The sequence below is a fragment of the Triturus cristatus genome, chromosome 6, assembly GCF_964204655.1.
Source record: "Triturus cristatus chromosome 6, aTriCri1.1, whole genome shotgun sequence".
Taxonomy (NCBI): domain Eukaryota; kingdom Metazoa; phylum Chordata; class Amphibia; order Caudata; family Salamandridae; genus Triturus; species Triturus cristatus.
Genome location: NC_140589.1, coordinates 765,591,362 through 765,607,023, shown reverse-complemented (window position 1 = coordinate 765,607,023; position 15,662 = coordinate 765,591,362).

Here is a 15,662-nt window from a genome sequence, read left to right as displayed (position 1 = left end):
ACTTTGAAAAAAAGCTCCATAGGGGGACCGACCCAACCTGGCCAGCCACGCGGCTGCCTTCAACCGTGAGCCAGCCAAGCCTTTCAGGTTCGTCCCGCAAAAGCTCCATAGTTCCAACTTGCAGAGTTTGACCAGGAGTAGAAGAAATCCAAGGCTGGCGAACTCTCACCGAATCTGGCCTGGTGAAGAGCATCGAGGGACCCCACGAGAAAAAGCTCCAGAAAAGTTTCTAAGTCCGAAGGTAAAAACTGTGACCGGGACTTACCGCGAGTGTTAGCCACTCAGGGCTCCATCACGGTCAGCCTGAAACTTTGACTTTGAGCCGGTCTATCGCGACCAGATATCCCAATATGGTGCTATAAGTTTTGAAGTGCTATATAATGCTAAATCTTTGAAAATTCATATCTCCGGTTCCCTACATTGGATTTTTGTCATTTTTGTGTCATTTTAAAGATAAACATATTTCCTATTTTTATAAATTGGTGTTGGATTTGTATTATGTGTTGTGTCTTAATAATTTACTGAATTGGTGTTTTTAAATGCTTTACATACCTGCCTTTAAAGTTAGGCCTGTCTGCTCGCAGCCACGTTACCAAGGGTTGAGCATGGGAATCATTTTATAAGACCTATTCTGAGCCCTGTACTGTGTTAGTGGCCTTATTGCCAGTGGCAGACCTACATTTGCCCCTACCAATAATCCACTTTCCAACAAGCACCAAAAAGCACTAAGTGCCAATGATAGTCTATGGAAGCAGTAGACTGTGATGTGGATATGATTTCTGGCTGCAGACTAGTCTTTTTCACCCTGTGGGGCAAGCCTGAAGATGTTTCTGAGGAAGGTGCATCAAAAACGGACAGCTGTGCTGTGAAATCCCACTGACAGCTCCAGAGTCCAACATTTTCAGGATTTTCATGAAAGTCCTACATTTTCAGGGTTACTGGAGCAGCTCCGATGGATCACTATAAATGCTCCCAGGGCCTCGCGGGCAGCACCTAGAGAACTGGACTCACTCCAGCAGGGGCCACCAGAAAGGTGCTGTTCAGGTCGAGTTAGCACTGGTCATCTGCTCACTTCAGGAACAAAGCCTCTTGCTGTTGGCTTCACCCCTGTAGCCACACAGCAAGTCAACTAACTGATCGCTGAGTTCATGTCTTTGTCCTAGGTAGAAGAGGGAGCAGATCTAGCCCTTCAGGTCTCCCCTCAGGTCACTGACAGCAGGTCCAGTCCTCTTCTGATATTCCACAAGTCAAAAAGTGTTTTGAGCAGGACCCCATGTGGTGCCACATTTTATGGTTTGCATTTGCACTAGTCACTGTGTGGCGGTGACCCCAGTATTCTCCTTAACCAATGGGGAAAATGTTTCTGGGGCAATCCCTCACCCCCACTTTTGTAGCACATCCTATTTTATAACCTAATATTTTACCATTCTTAGGGAAATCCAAGATTGCACAGGCTTTCTGTCCTTGGAGGGAGCTTGTGCAACATCAGCGATGTGTTTAGGGAAATTAGCAGTACCCTTCCATGTGTCTATTCAAAAGTGGTTCTGGGGGTAGCTTCCCTTCCACTGAGTTTGGAGACAGGCTGCGAGCTCAGACTTTAAGATTTCCCCTGGACACTTCATCATATTACTTGAGTTAACTTTTTTTGGTAAATCTTACACAAAGAAAAATACATTTACTGTCGACTAAGAGACATAACTATAGCGGCCAACTGCCTTATGTTTCTCCTATATTGTTAATAAAGTTTTTTGAAACTTAAAAAAAAAAAAGAGACATAACTATATATCATCATAAGTGTCTTAACTGAATTTCATTTGTGTGGCTTCTCCATGACACTATTTGTGTTTAATAGTTTTTATGAAGTACTAGATTTGAGTGGATCAGAGGAGGAATGGCTCTCAATTAGTTTACTTGCTTCCAAAAGAAAGAAATACATCAGGTTGAGCTTAGGACTTTTCTTTTCAAAACGGTCTCCTTCATCTGTAGCATACCTCAGTTATCTAAACTCCCAGCTTATTTAGCATTTACATTTATCTTAAGTACAAGTAGGTGGGTAAATTCAGGGAAGTATGAAGTCCCCATACATTGCCGAAGAGTGTATAGTTAAAAAGTCACTCAATCCATGAAGCCCAATGTCCTGCCCAACAAGGACAGGACATCAGGATGCAGTGACTGTATACTTTGATTTATCCTCTTTCTTTGTTTTCTGATCCCAAAAGTTCAAGGGCATGACTTCCAAGAGCAGGAACAGAATTGATGTCTATGAGCATCTGCCATTGTGCTTCCCCATGACAACAACATTGAAGCACAATGACAGCTGAACAACCACATCATCTCAGTTCCTCAGTCCCAGACGTCTTGCATGTTGGGACTTCAGAACCATGAAACAGTGAAGGACCACATGTTGCCTACTCTGTGTAATAAAAGATGGCCACAAAACCCTGCATGGTAGGGGAACATTCTTGCCACAGCAAAGTAGCCCCTATTTTTGACTTTTTATTATTTGTTTTGGAGGAATATTGCCAGCTTCTCAATTGGTGAAGCAAATTAACGTTATTTAAGAATTGCCCTGAGGTGTGCGGAGTAAGGCTTTATAACTTTTACCACCCCTAGTTTGCATGGCTCCAGGTTATCAAATCATAGATTAGGGGATTTTATCGGCATCCTTGTATGCCCAACTACATCTATAGTGTTAGAAATTGGATTGTAGGTTGACCTGGGTGTGATCCCTAGTCAAGTAGCAACCAGAATCCTAGTCAGGATCGGAAGCAGGCAAACCCTATATGAAACTCTACGTACCCTCTGGTAGTTTGGCACAGAGCAATCAGGCTTAACCTAGAGGCAATGTGTACAGTATTTTAGCGACATTTCAAGCAATAAAACAGAAACCCTCCACACAAAAAAGATTCCACACCAGGTTAGAACAATAGAGATTGATTTAATAAATAAAACAAGACCAAAACATCAAAAATACAATAAGTAGAACTTGAGTTATGATTTTTTTAAAGCATAAACTTCAAAATAGCACTTAGAAGCAATAAGCGCTTTCTTGGGATGTCTGGTCGCACCAGACCAGGACAAAGTCAAAAGTTTAGATAGACTGCGATGGAGAGTGGGCTGAATACAGGGACCCAGTGAAGCCCACTTAACAAAAGTACCTTATGCTTACTACATTGAAGATGTGAGGTGCAGCCGAAGTGATGCATTTGTGTCCATCCATGCAATGGTGGCGAAGTGTCAGTCCTGACCCATGCAGCAGCGGCGATGCGTCGGCTCTAATGAGCAAAGAGCTACGTTGAGAAGATTCAGCATCTTCCTTAAGGATGTCATTGATGGGAATTCAAAGACTTGTGCCGGGAAGAGCGTCACACAGTGGTGGGTCTGAAGGCGATGTGTTGGGGCCGATGCATGCAGCAGAGGCTATTCACCAGTTCTGGTCCACCCAACAGGACTTATGTGCCAGTTTTAATCCATACAACGGCGGCAATGCACATGCTTGACAGAGGAAGCCTGGGTTTTGCTGAAGCAAGCACCTTAGACCAACTTCCAAGGGTCCAACACTGGGTGGCACCAGTTGGTAGGGCAGACTTACAGACGGCAGAGTCCAGGTGTAGAAGCAGGATGGTTGGAATTCTTTTATGTCCCTGAGATTTTCAGATCAGGAGGCCAAACAGCCAGCCCTTGGATTCACTCTGGGTTCAAGTGATGCGGGTCCAGTCGTTCTCACCCAGGCAGGGGAGCAGCAATCAGCAGATTAGCATGGCAGGAGACCAACAAAGTAGCAGTCCAGCAGAGAGGCAGTGTGTCAGCAACACAGCACTCCATATTCCTGACACAGTCTTCACAGGTCCAAAAGTGTTCTGAGGTGGTGGTGTCAGAGTTCCAGTACTTATACCCAGTTGTGCCTTTGAAGTGGGGGAGACTTCAAAGAAATGTTTTTGAAAGTGCACAGAGATCCTCCCTTCCTGCCCTGGCTCCTGTCTCACTACATGGGGGTATGCAGCCTTTTGTGTGGGGACAGAACACAGCTTATTCAGGTGCAAGTGAGGCTGTGTCCAGCTCCTCCCTCCCATCCTGCCAGAATGGCCAATCAAGTCACACCTAAGCTCCCATTGTGTGCGGCTAACTACGGGAACACACAAAGCCATAACTGTAACCCACTTCAGACATGTGATCAGAAACAGGCAGCAGGCACCAAGTGGCTAAGGTAAGAAAATGCCAACTTTCTACACATGGCATTTTCAGAATTACAAATTAAAATCCGACTTTGCCATAAATTAGGAATTTAAATTAGGATTCCAGAAACACCAAACTTGGAAAGTCTATCTCTTCACAATTGGAAATTACACTTAGACAATGTAATAGTCTAATCCCAACTTTATCCTTTAAAATAGATAGACCTTGCAGTAGTGAAAAAAAATGTTGACAGTTTTTCACTACCAGGACATGTAAAACTTGAAAGTACACATCTTGCCTTTTAAATACATTGCACACTGCCCTCAGGGTTGTCCATGGCCTACTTCAGGGGTGACCTATATGTATAACAAGGGAAGGCTTGGGCCTTGAAAGAGGTTTATCTTGCCAGGTTGAAATGGCAGTGTAAACTGCACACACAGGCTCTGCAGTGGCAGGCCTAAGTCATGGTTAGAGTGCTACTTAAGTGGGTGGAACAATCATTGCTGTGGCCCACTAATAGCATTTATTTACAGGCCCTGGGCAAATGTACTACATTTTACTAGGGACTTATAAGTACATTCAATATGCCAATTGGGAATGAACCAATATTACCATGTTTTAGGTAGAGAGTATGTGCACTTTAGCACTGGTTAGCATTGGTTAAGTGCTCAGAGTCCTATGGCCAGCAAAAACAAGGTCAGAAAAAATGGAGGAGGAAAGCAAAATGTTGGGGGAAGACCACCTCAAAGCTGTGAGGTCTAACATGTGTGACCCTCAGCTGAAAGTGGGGAGAGCTGCCCATTCCCTTGGGAGTTCTCTTCACTAGATGGGAAAAACGTTGGCGTTGTCTGACCCCGGACAGTGATCCACCACAAGGTCCATTCCTGTAGGGATATGGGCCACCTCAACAGTTTGGAATTTTCACCCCTCATCTGCATAAACCATCTGAAGGGCGTGTGGTCTGTCTGAACCAGGAAGGGAGTCCCAAACAGTTATGGTCTAAACTTCGTCAGTGCCCAGACCATAGCAAAAGTATCTCTCAATCGCACTGTACCTCTGTTCCTGTGGAAGACGCTACCAGTTGGTCTAGGCCCTCTTCATTCAACTGTTGCTACAACCCCCCCCCCCCCACCCCTATGCCATGCTCTGAAGCGTCCATCTGCACGATGAATTGCTTGGAGAAATCAGGAGCCCTGAGTACAGGTGCTGTACACATGGCTTATTTGAGGGTATCAAAGACTTTCTGACAGGCAAACACCAATCTGGACAGCTTCCTAGGAGTCAGCTCTGTTAAGGGGCAACAATCGTGCTATTTCCCTTAACAAATCTGTGGTATCCTGTGAGGCCCGGGAAGGCTCTCACCTCTGTCTGGGTTTTAGGTGGTTGCCAGGCTATGACAGTTTCAATCTTGGCCTGGAGAGGCTGCAGCTTGTCACCACCTGCCAGGTGACCCCAGTACACCATGGAACCTACCCAATCTGGCATTTACTGGCCTTGATGGTCAGGCTTGCCTGTTGCAGGGCCTGAAACACCTCGTGAAAGTGATCCGGGTGTTCCCCATAGCTGAAACTGTAGACAGCAATGTTGTCTAAGTAGATGGCACAAAAGGCCTCCTTACTAGCCAGGACCCAGTTAACTAACCTTAGCAGGGTAGCAGAGGCATTCTTCAAGCCAAAGGGCATCACCTAAAATTAGAAGTGACCATCTGGGGCTGAGAATGCTTACCTCTCTTTGGCCCCTCAGAGTGATCTACCAGTACCCTGGTGTCAAATCAAAGGTACTGAGGAATTTGGCAGCGCCCAGCCTGTCAATGAACTCATCTGCTGAAGGGATGGGGTGTGCATCAGTTCTGGTGATGTGAGTGAGTCCTCATCAGTCGACATAGAACCAGTGTTCTTGTGCGGCGCCCAGTGGGGCAATCTTTGGTACCAGCACCACAGGACTGGACCAGGGCTATTGGAGGGATCAATCACCTCTAATTCCAGCATCTTGGAGACTTCCCCCTCGATTCTAGCCCTCACTCTTTCTGACAACCTGTAAAATGTGTTTTTCACAGATAAGCTCACCCACGTGTCAATCTCCTGGCCGCACAGATGTGTGAGTCCAGGGGTTGGTGAGAACAGTGAGGCAACTTGTCCCAACAACAGGTAACAGTCACTCTGTTGCTCTTGGGTCAGGGTAGAATAGAAGTTTACACACTTGCACAAGAAAACAATATTATAGGTGCACTAAGGTGAAGGCATTTTCACATTTTACATTTGACACAATGTACATTTATGGGTGTAGATGTGCTTGTATGGAAGCAATTGTGAATTCACAAAATGTTCTCTCCAGCTGCTCCGGGTAATCGTCACTTTTTGAAGCTTTCCATGACGTCTGATGGAAACCTTTGACAATTCTAAACATCTACAGCCTAGCATGTGAGTAAATCTACTAGAGTGGGTAAAGGCAGGTATTTTTAAACGGCTCTATGACTTTTGTACATGTACTTTCCAGTGTGCTTGTGTGTCTTTTCTAGCCCTATGACTGGTGACAAGCCACAATGCAAAAAAAATCCTCAGGTGTGTGGGGGTGAGAGTAAATTTACAATTCTTTTCTTTGTTTTCTTTGTGAGAGCAACATTTTTTATATGAAATAAAATCCCCTCTAGTTTTGCACACACAAAATGTAGGGGGGGGGGGTCATTCGGACACTTTCCTACAACCATGACACCAATAAATGCTTGAAGTAAGGGTAAGCTTACAAGTACTATCATTGTGGTAACTGTCCTTGCAAATGTCTGTGAATATCCACAAAATTGCAACGTTGTGGGTGTTCACACATAGTAATGACAACTCTCGCAGCGCTTTTTACAGAAACACTCATATCCTGCCCAAAATATACAGTTACGAATGACATAAATCAAGCCACCTGGTTGATGTTACGCAGCTGTGCCACTTGTGACTGGAAAAAATCTACAACTCCTGATTGTGTGAATCATAATATGTGATGTGTAGTCTAAGAAGGCACGTTTGCCACACATAAGCAAGTGTGTACATCATATGATTGAGGATCAAGCTCTTAGCAACTGAGAACGCAGATGTCAGTCAGTCAGTCAAAGTACTTTATTTCGATAAATAAATATCATAAAAAGGCATAGAAACAGTACAATCAATGTTTACAAAGATCAACAATTCATATATCTAAAATGTTTAAAAAGAGGGATCAGTAAGTAAAACATCATAAAAACATGATTTAACAAGAATCATTAATATTCTCCCAAATTCGCTGATGTTACATTTCATGTAATAAGTTAAATAATCAATCAATTCATTACATTAAAATAGTCTGAGGAATGGCAAGCTTCCTATTCTTTACCCTAACAGCACCCACTAAAAAACTAGCAACATGGAACATGATCCTAGGGGTCTGCAATAACTGAAGATACAATAGAGCAGGTTTGACCTGTATAAACCCCGCCTCCTTTAAAATTGGGAACAAATATTTCTTCCTTAGTGCCACGTAATGGTCACAGAACATCAGAAAATGCATTGTGTTCTGGATCGAAAAATCATCACAATTACACGGCGTTCCTTTTTCAGGAGGACACCAGGTTTGAAATTGGCCAAGAGTGAGATGAATCAGATTGAACCGAAAACGTGTGAGTAGAAACCGGTGAAAAGGTTTATTTACAATAGACAAATATAATTCAGGGCCCACATGAGTACTCAAAATGATGCTGGCCCGCACCGATGGTTTCTCGTATTCTACTTGTTCTCTTTCCAGACATAACAGATCTTTCATCATACTTTTGATCAGTCCAATATCTTTACCAGTTATTAATTCCGGGAAACAGAAAAGATCCGGTCTCCCTAATCTTTTAAAGCAGTTTTTGATATAAACTAACCAAGCTATTTTATTTACTTTATCCAGCTGCAGGCAGTCTTTTAGAATAATGTGGTTGAGCGGAATTTCTTTATTCAACCAAATCTTTAGCCAGGCTAGAACAGGGGCCAGTTTAATCATGTCTGAGATGTAACCCACGCCCAGTTCTGTATGAACGATATGTGTGGAAGTAGACTGAGGGAGAGAAAGAACCGATCTTAAAAATTTATTTTCTGTGATCTGTATGCTCTCCATATAGCAATGACCCCATATCGCACTTCCATATGTTGCAACTGCAAGGCATTTTGCTTCATAAATTTTTAACAAGGAAACAACTGGCCTTGCACCAAGTTTAATCATAAAACCCCGAACAGCAGAAGATGATTTTACAAGAGCAACGTTTCTGTTTTTTATCTGAGGGCCCCATGAGCCTTTCTCATCGAAAGTAATCCCTAAGTATGGAAATGTTGCTACTCTACACAATTCTTGCTTCCCACAGGTGAAAGTTTTGAGGAGTTTGTTTTTATTGCCCTTGCCCATGATCATAATCTGGGACTTTTTAACATTGATCTTTAAGTCCAGGGAGGTCATAAAGACCTCAAACGCGTCCAACAATCGTTGGAGGCCAACACCAGTGCGAGAAAGCAGAACCGCATCATCAGCGTATAGGAGAACCGGAATGCCGAGCTCTCCTATCCGTGGGATGTCCTGGGTAGCATCTTTTAGTGTAAATTCCAGGGCATTTATGTAAATAGTAAAAAGAAGGGGAGCCAGGATACACCCCTGCCTAACTCCCCTTTCAGAGTTAAAATGGCTAGTACATCGCCCCGCAGAAGTAACTCTAACTGAAGCTGTTAGGTCAGTATGTAGATCTGCTAGGAGGTTAACGAGAGCCTTGTCCAGTCCCATATCAAGTAGGATTTTCCATAGTTTGGATCGATTAACAAGGTCAAAGGCTGACGAGAGGTTCATGAACCCCAAATACATGGACCCCTCCTTCGCCTTCGTGTATTTCTCTATTAGTAAGAACAGATTCAAACCTTGATCTATAGTACTCCTTTTCGGTCTAAAACCGTACTGTACATCTGCAAGGACCCCTTTCTCTGTTAGCCAATCGTTCAGTTTAGATAAGATAACACGACCCAAAATTTTCACAGATGAATCAATCAGTGAAATCGGCCTGTAACAGGATGGGTCTTGCCTATTACCCTTTTTGAACACGGGTATAATAATAGATTTCTTCCAGGAGGGCGGGATTTTATCAAATGCAAGAGTATTAAAAACCTTGCATAAAACCTTAGACCAAAATTTAGGAAAGCTTTTAAAAACATCCCCAGGTACCCGATCTGGGCCCGGTGCTTTGTTTTTGATGGTCAGGTCTATAGCCCTTTCTACATCTGCAACTTCAAAAGTTACTGCATCCTTCTCAAAGCAGGTTTCCCCGTCTTCATCTTCTAAGATTCTGACAAGAGGGCCAGTATTCGAGTATATCTGACTAAAATGTTTAATCCAGCCCTCATCTGGGATATTTGCCTCCAAGGGGGTGTTCATCAGAGAAGAAAGGTTGATTTATTATTTCCCAAAATAAACCACTATTTTTTAGGGTTTCTGGATCTAAAAGTTGAACCAAGGCATTATCTTTCAAGGTCCTTTTCCTTTCTAGAATGGTTTTTTTATACATTTTCCTAGCATTTGCTATGTCTGCTCGATCTTTAGGGATAGTTTTTAATGCTTTTAGTAGTACACCATGCGCTTTAGAGCATTTCTTATCAAACCATCTATTGCCCTCTGGCGCCTTCTGGCTAGATTTAACCTGGAGACTACGATTGATTTCTAAGCAAATCTGATCGAACGCTAGTATGACCTCCTTGGGATCTGGACTTTCCGCTAGACATATAGAGACTTCAGCCTCCAATTTAGATAAGACCTCTTGATGAAAGGTTTCAGGGACTATTTTTGTCCACTTCAACCTCCGATTCTGATCTTTAACTTTAAGGTTCAAGCCCCCAATTTCTTTTACTGATTTGAGAGAAATTAATTCAGTATTCTTAAAAACAAGTACGACAGGATTATGATCACTAAAAACTGACACCTCAGTACAATAATTTAACACACTATTTAACAAAAATGAAGACAAAAAAATATAATCTATAATAGTACCCTTTTCTTTGCCCTTGAACGTAGGGGACCTATTATTTTCATCTCCACTACCAAACTCATATAAATTCCATTTTGCAAGAAAAAACTCAAGATAATCACCCTGCCTCGTATGTTCTGGGTGAGCAGTTGAGGAAAGTGGAGGGCCTTCATCATCTCTCCTAATACATGGTAGGGTACATGGATGTATATTAAAGTCCCCTAATAACATTAACTCAAAGGTACATACATTTGTACTATAGACTGACAGAAAATTATCCAAGTCATCCAGATTTTGACTGGTGCATTCATTTGCATGCGAGTTATAAAAATTTAAAAAAAGAATCTTGGCCTTACCCTGGGTAGAAAGCTCAACAATTAGACAATTTGCTGAACCCGAGGGACACTGATTTAATGTACCTTTAATATCCAATTTAAAGAGACTTAATAGGCCCCCTTTAGGTCTTCCGGCCACGCTATTGATAGCTGGAATACAAAAATGACAATAGCCATCCAATGAGAAGCTGTTCGTTTGGTCCCAAGTCTCCTGTAGTGCAATAACATCAAAAGATTTTAGTGTCTTTTCCCAATCGGCTATCCCAGTCTTGCTCTTTAAGCCAGCGATGTTCCATGTGGCAATCTTAAGGGACGAAGATGGGGACTGAGAAGAGCTCCCCACGGCATTGGGCAGTCAATCAATTTCCTCCAAGGAAGATAAAGCAGCATACCGATTGTGAAGAGGTAGGATGTTAACGGACTCCCTATTGGTCAGCTGAACACGATTTGACTCCCCACTGTTTTGAGGCCGGGAAACTTTCGGGGTGCGAGCAACCATCCCACTTCCATTCTCATGTAAAGAATGCCCTTGCACATATAACTGACAACGTTGGTTATTGACCACATTATTATAAAAGAAGCCAAGAGGTCTAACACAAACCGCATTTTCTTGGGCTGGCAAGTTCATAGCTCTGAGGAGAACTGTTGCCACATGTTGCGGGTGTTTGAAATTTATAATAATACAGTCTCCTCCTATATTTTTAGGGCCATTGCCAACCCAACTAACTCTGCGGGTAAATAAAATGTCATTAGCAAGGGCACATGGAAATCCACATTTCTTGTTCAGCCAAGCAAGCGTCTTATTTTTAAGGGCATGATACGTTTCTAGCCCAGGACCATTCAGACGAGAGTCAACCTCAGGGACATTTGTTAAAACCACAGTATATGGTGCACACTCTGGCGGGAGATTAATAAAGTTATGTCTCTTAGAGATACTACTACCACCAGTGACTGCCCCTCTTATAGTGGCCTGAGAACTCTTTTGTGTTATTTGTGGTTGGCTAGATGTGTTATATGCACTAGCAGATCCTACTGTCGATGTGGATGAGGATGGGGTGTTTGGCACGTTTACAGTTAATGGAGCCTGAACAATGGCCTCCAGACCCTCCACCCTATTACTGACTAAGGAGTGTGTAGCTGAGCCCACTAGGCGATTATCCACAGAGCCTGTTGTGTCTAAATGAGTACTCGATGAAACGGTAGACCGAGTCAGGCAAGATTCTACAAGGCCTTCCAATCTAATAACCCTGAGAAGCACTGATTCTAACTTGTCCACCAGGGGGCTGATCAAGACTTCTAATTTAGACTCAAGGATTGTAACCAGTATATCAATTTGACTTGAGTGCAGACTAGTTCCCTCTATACTATTGGTGGACTCAGGAGTGTTTCCCCTATTAGTAGTTAATGGACCAGGTTTTTTGGGCTTCCGACCCCCTGCTTTCTTAGCGGGCCCCTTCCTACAGGCACGCATCGCTCTCTTCATGGGAGATTGGGTTGGAGGGGACCTTGGTGGTAGTGTCTGGTCCTGTGCTTGAATAGATTCGGGACAACAGTCCTGCTCTACCACAGAGACATCAGTGTTTAAATCCGTCTCGTTAATAGAGATGGTCGGGGCACTATAGGGCGTTGGTGAAAGAGATAAACCCTGCCTTATTGGGGATGCTTCTGGGCTATCCCTGCTTAATGATAATCTCCTATCATTGTTGATTTTGCTAACTACTTTGACAAGATAGTTATCCAATGTCCTCAAGTCATTTGTAGAGGCCATTTTGGAAGACCTCAGTTTGGACATAGTGATAACAGCAGAGGCACCGACTAAGTAAGCAATACTTCCTCAATAAACTAGCCGGTTACCAAGTGATCAGGAGTCCCCCTTATTAGTACACGTCCAAAACTTTTGGTACACTCAGTAGGCAGTACAAATACCTGAATGCATTACTATCAGCCCAGGGGCCGAGATTCTCAACGATAGTTGGCCACAACGAAAGTCCGTGGCCCTGCCCTGCCTCCTCCTGCCCCGGACGGCCACAGACGGCCCGCACTTTGCCCGGGCTTCGTCCGGCGCGTCCCGCGAAGCGGGCCTCTGGGCAATTTGTAGGCGCCTCCTGGCGCTGGCGCCGCGTCAGAGCCGCGCGCCGCCGCTGAGGCGACGCGGGAGATGGCACTTGCTGGCGCGGTAGGTGTAGCCCTGGACTCTTGGCGGTGGCAGTGGCAGCAGTGACAGGACTGGCGTGACACAGGTAGGATTTTAGCCGCTTCCCCCCCGCTCCGCCGGCCTCTGGGCTATTTGTAGGCGCCTCCTGGCGCTGGCGCCGCGTCAGAGCCGCGCGCCGCCGCTGAGGCTGCCGGGAGTTTGAGTCCCGGGGCGGCGACGCGGGAGATGGCACTTGCTGGCGCGGTAGGTGTAGCCCTGGATTCTTGGCGGTGGCAGTGGCAGCAGTGACAGGACTGGCGTGACACAGGTAGGATTTTAGCCGCTTCCCCCGCTTCTATGATGAGCAAGTATGAAAGGTGGACACTGTCGCAGACTTCTTTAGAGAGATACCCTTTTTTCATTTCATGCACGGTAGTACAAAACTGGGGCACACTTACTGACCATATCTGTATCTCCCTTCAACGGAGACCGACGTCATTATCGAGCCTGTAACATACTTCCTTGGTATGGATAGACTTCTCTGTCACATATGTATCCCTTAGATATAGCAGCATTGGCAACAACCAATAGGTCTTACTTACTTTTGTGTCCTGACTAAAATATTTATTTAGAAAAAGCCTATTGTATTGAATTATTTTAAAAGAAAACAGATTGATTTCTGCATCTATGATGTACAACATTTAATGTGTGATAATTCGGTGTACTTTGAGAAGTAAAATAGTACTTCGTGCATGTAAGGCAAGCATTCCGGAGGAGGCGGAATGATACACCAAACAGTCAAAACAGGTATGGGGGCGGAATGATACACCAAACAGTCAAAACAGGAATGGAGAGAGAAGTGCTGCTCTTGGCCGAGTCAAACCTACTCTCTGTATATTTTGCAGAATCGTTACCGACAGGTAGTGTAGACAGGTGCTTTGTCGAGCTAGACCTAAAAAAAATATTTTAATTCCTGAACTCTAGTTATCAGGTGCCCGATTTGTAACAGCATCGAGAGTCATCTATTCCTAGACTTTCATTAAAGATTCATTATCATTTTTTTCTTCTGATGCTTTGTTCTGGCGGTTAAACTAGGACACAACTAGAGCACTTTTTAGCCAGAAAGTCCTTTCCGCTCTGAGTCTGCGCTATTGGCCTTCGTTCTAACTTCATGGGCCATTAAATGTGATTCCGAAAGCTACATTTGAACTGCTGTGCATGTGTGGTAGAACATGTCTATGTGATTACTGATGACATGCTTCCGGTTGTTTACATTGATTTTTTCCTATCAGGACTGGGAAAAACAAGATCTTATTTAATTCCCATCGTTTCACCTCTTACCTGTGGAAAACAACACGTGTTATGCCCGTCCGAAGGTGACATCTTGCAATGCGGAATCGAAGTGACTTCCACGAGAGAGTGGACTTCTTCCTTTTTTTATGTACTGTGAAAGGAGATAAGCAGATTTGCGCCCCCCGCCCCCGCCCCCCCCCCCTCCAGCCCACACACACACCTAAATAGAAGCATTGCCTGTGTTTTCCCGCCTGACATCACACGCGCCGCCACAAACCTCCTCAGTGGTATTACGGTCGCCATTGCATGGCCCTGTCAGTGTCACCCGCGGTGTATGAGGCTATATATTTGTGTTGTTGCAGGAAAACACAGTCACATAAAGTCTGGTTTCCGTCACAGTTATGCGTACATAAAACAGACATATGCAGCTAAGAATGTTACTTACTTATCTTGATACCATGTTGTACTGTAAGAATGAATCCGTTTCTTTCAGAGTGGCAGGCTGCAGACGTGAGGGCGGGAAGACGTGGGTGCTGTCAGAAGCATCATTTAGCATTTACTCGCTTTCGGCTGCGTTTCTAAAACGTTGCTGCCCAGTAGTAAAGTCCAAATTTAGCCTATTCGTTCTAAACACAACCTCGTTGTATGACGGGACCTTTCTTCAAGGTTTACGCTCAAAATAACTACACGATTTCAATCCTGTCTATATTTAGGCTTATAACAACAATAAAATATATAAATCGTCAGGTTGACAGTTGCCGTTTTACAGCTTAAAAGTCTGGACAAAATAAGTCAATTTAATAAAAACTTGCATTTATTGTTTTTCATCCAGTTTCTACGTCCCAGTTAAATGTGGGTCAATGCGCCTAAACAGCAGCCAATGCAATCATTCACATATAGATACTTGCTCACCCATTTCGGTCATTTACATCAGTGTGTGTGATGCCTTACTATTATTTTTTACTATACTCAATCAAGGCTGACCCCTTCTCCTTTAATACCCAATTTTTCCGAGATGAAACGAATAAGGGGGAAACAGGTGATGCACAGCAAAACAGGTAACAGAATAAGGATGCATCAGCTGAAAGAGATTTCCAAATATAAGCCTTGTTAAATTTAGTATTCTATCCTCGATATGTTTTGTTAAACAACGTTCTTGTTACATTCTTGTTTGTTATATATTACACACCACTCTGGATCAATTCCGATTAGTATATTTTACATCACTCTTGATCAGTTCCGATTTCTGCACCCAAAAGAATGTTTTTTTTTCCTTTTAAAATGTTGCAGACATACTTTTTTCTGAAGCGCGAGTGTAAAAACAGTATTATTTGCTTCGGACATTTACAGCTTTCCTTCAGGACAGATAAAAAATATGGGCGTTATGGCAATACACAGCTATGTCAGCTGCATGTTTTGAACAAGTATAATATAAGTGAGAGCAAAGAGAATTATGAGGTAATTATTATTTTTAATGTACATATCAACCGTTTGCTTGATTCGGAAGAACGAACTACTGCAGTTCCTTCGTTGGGTGAATGGTGGATTTTTGTTGTAGGTTTACTTCTAGTTACAAGTATACAAATTATATCCTGAACAGGCGGTGTCCAAATATGGGTTAATCCCCACTTAAATTGGCTGCTAGATTTGAGGACCGGTGTGAGAATTTCCAAAATGCCTCATTATTAAACACAGCTTTATATGCTTTCTTTCCTCCAAACTG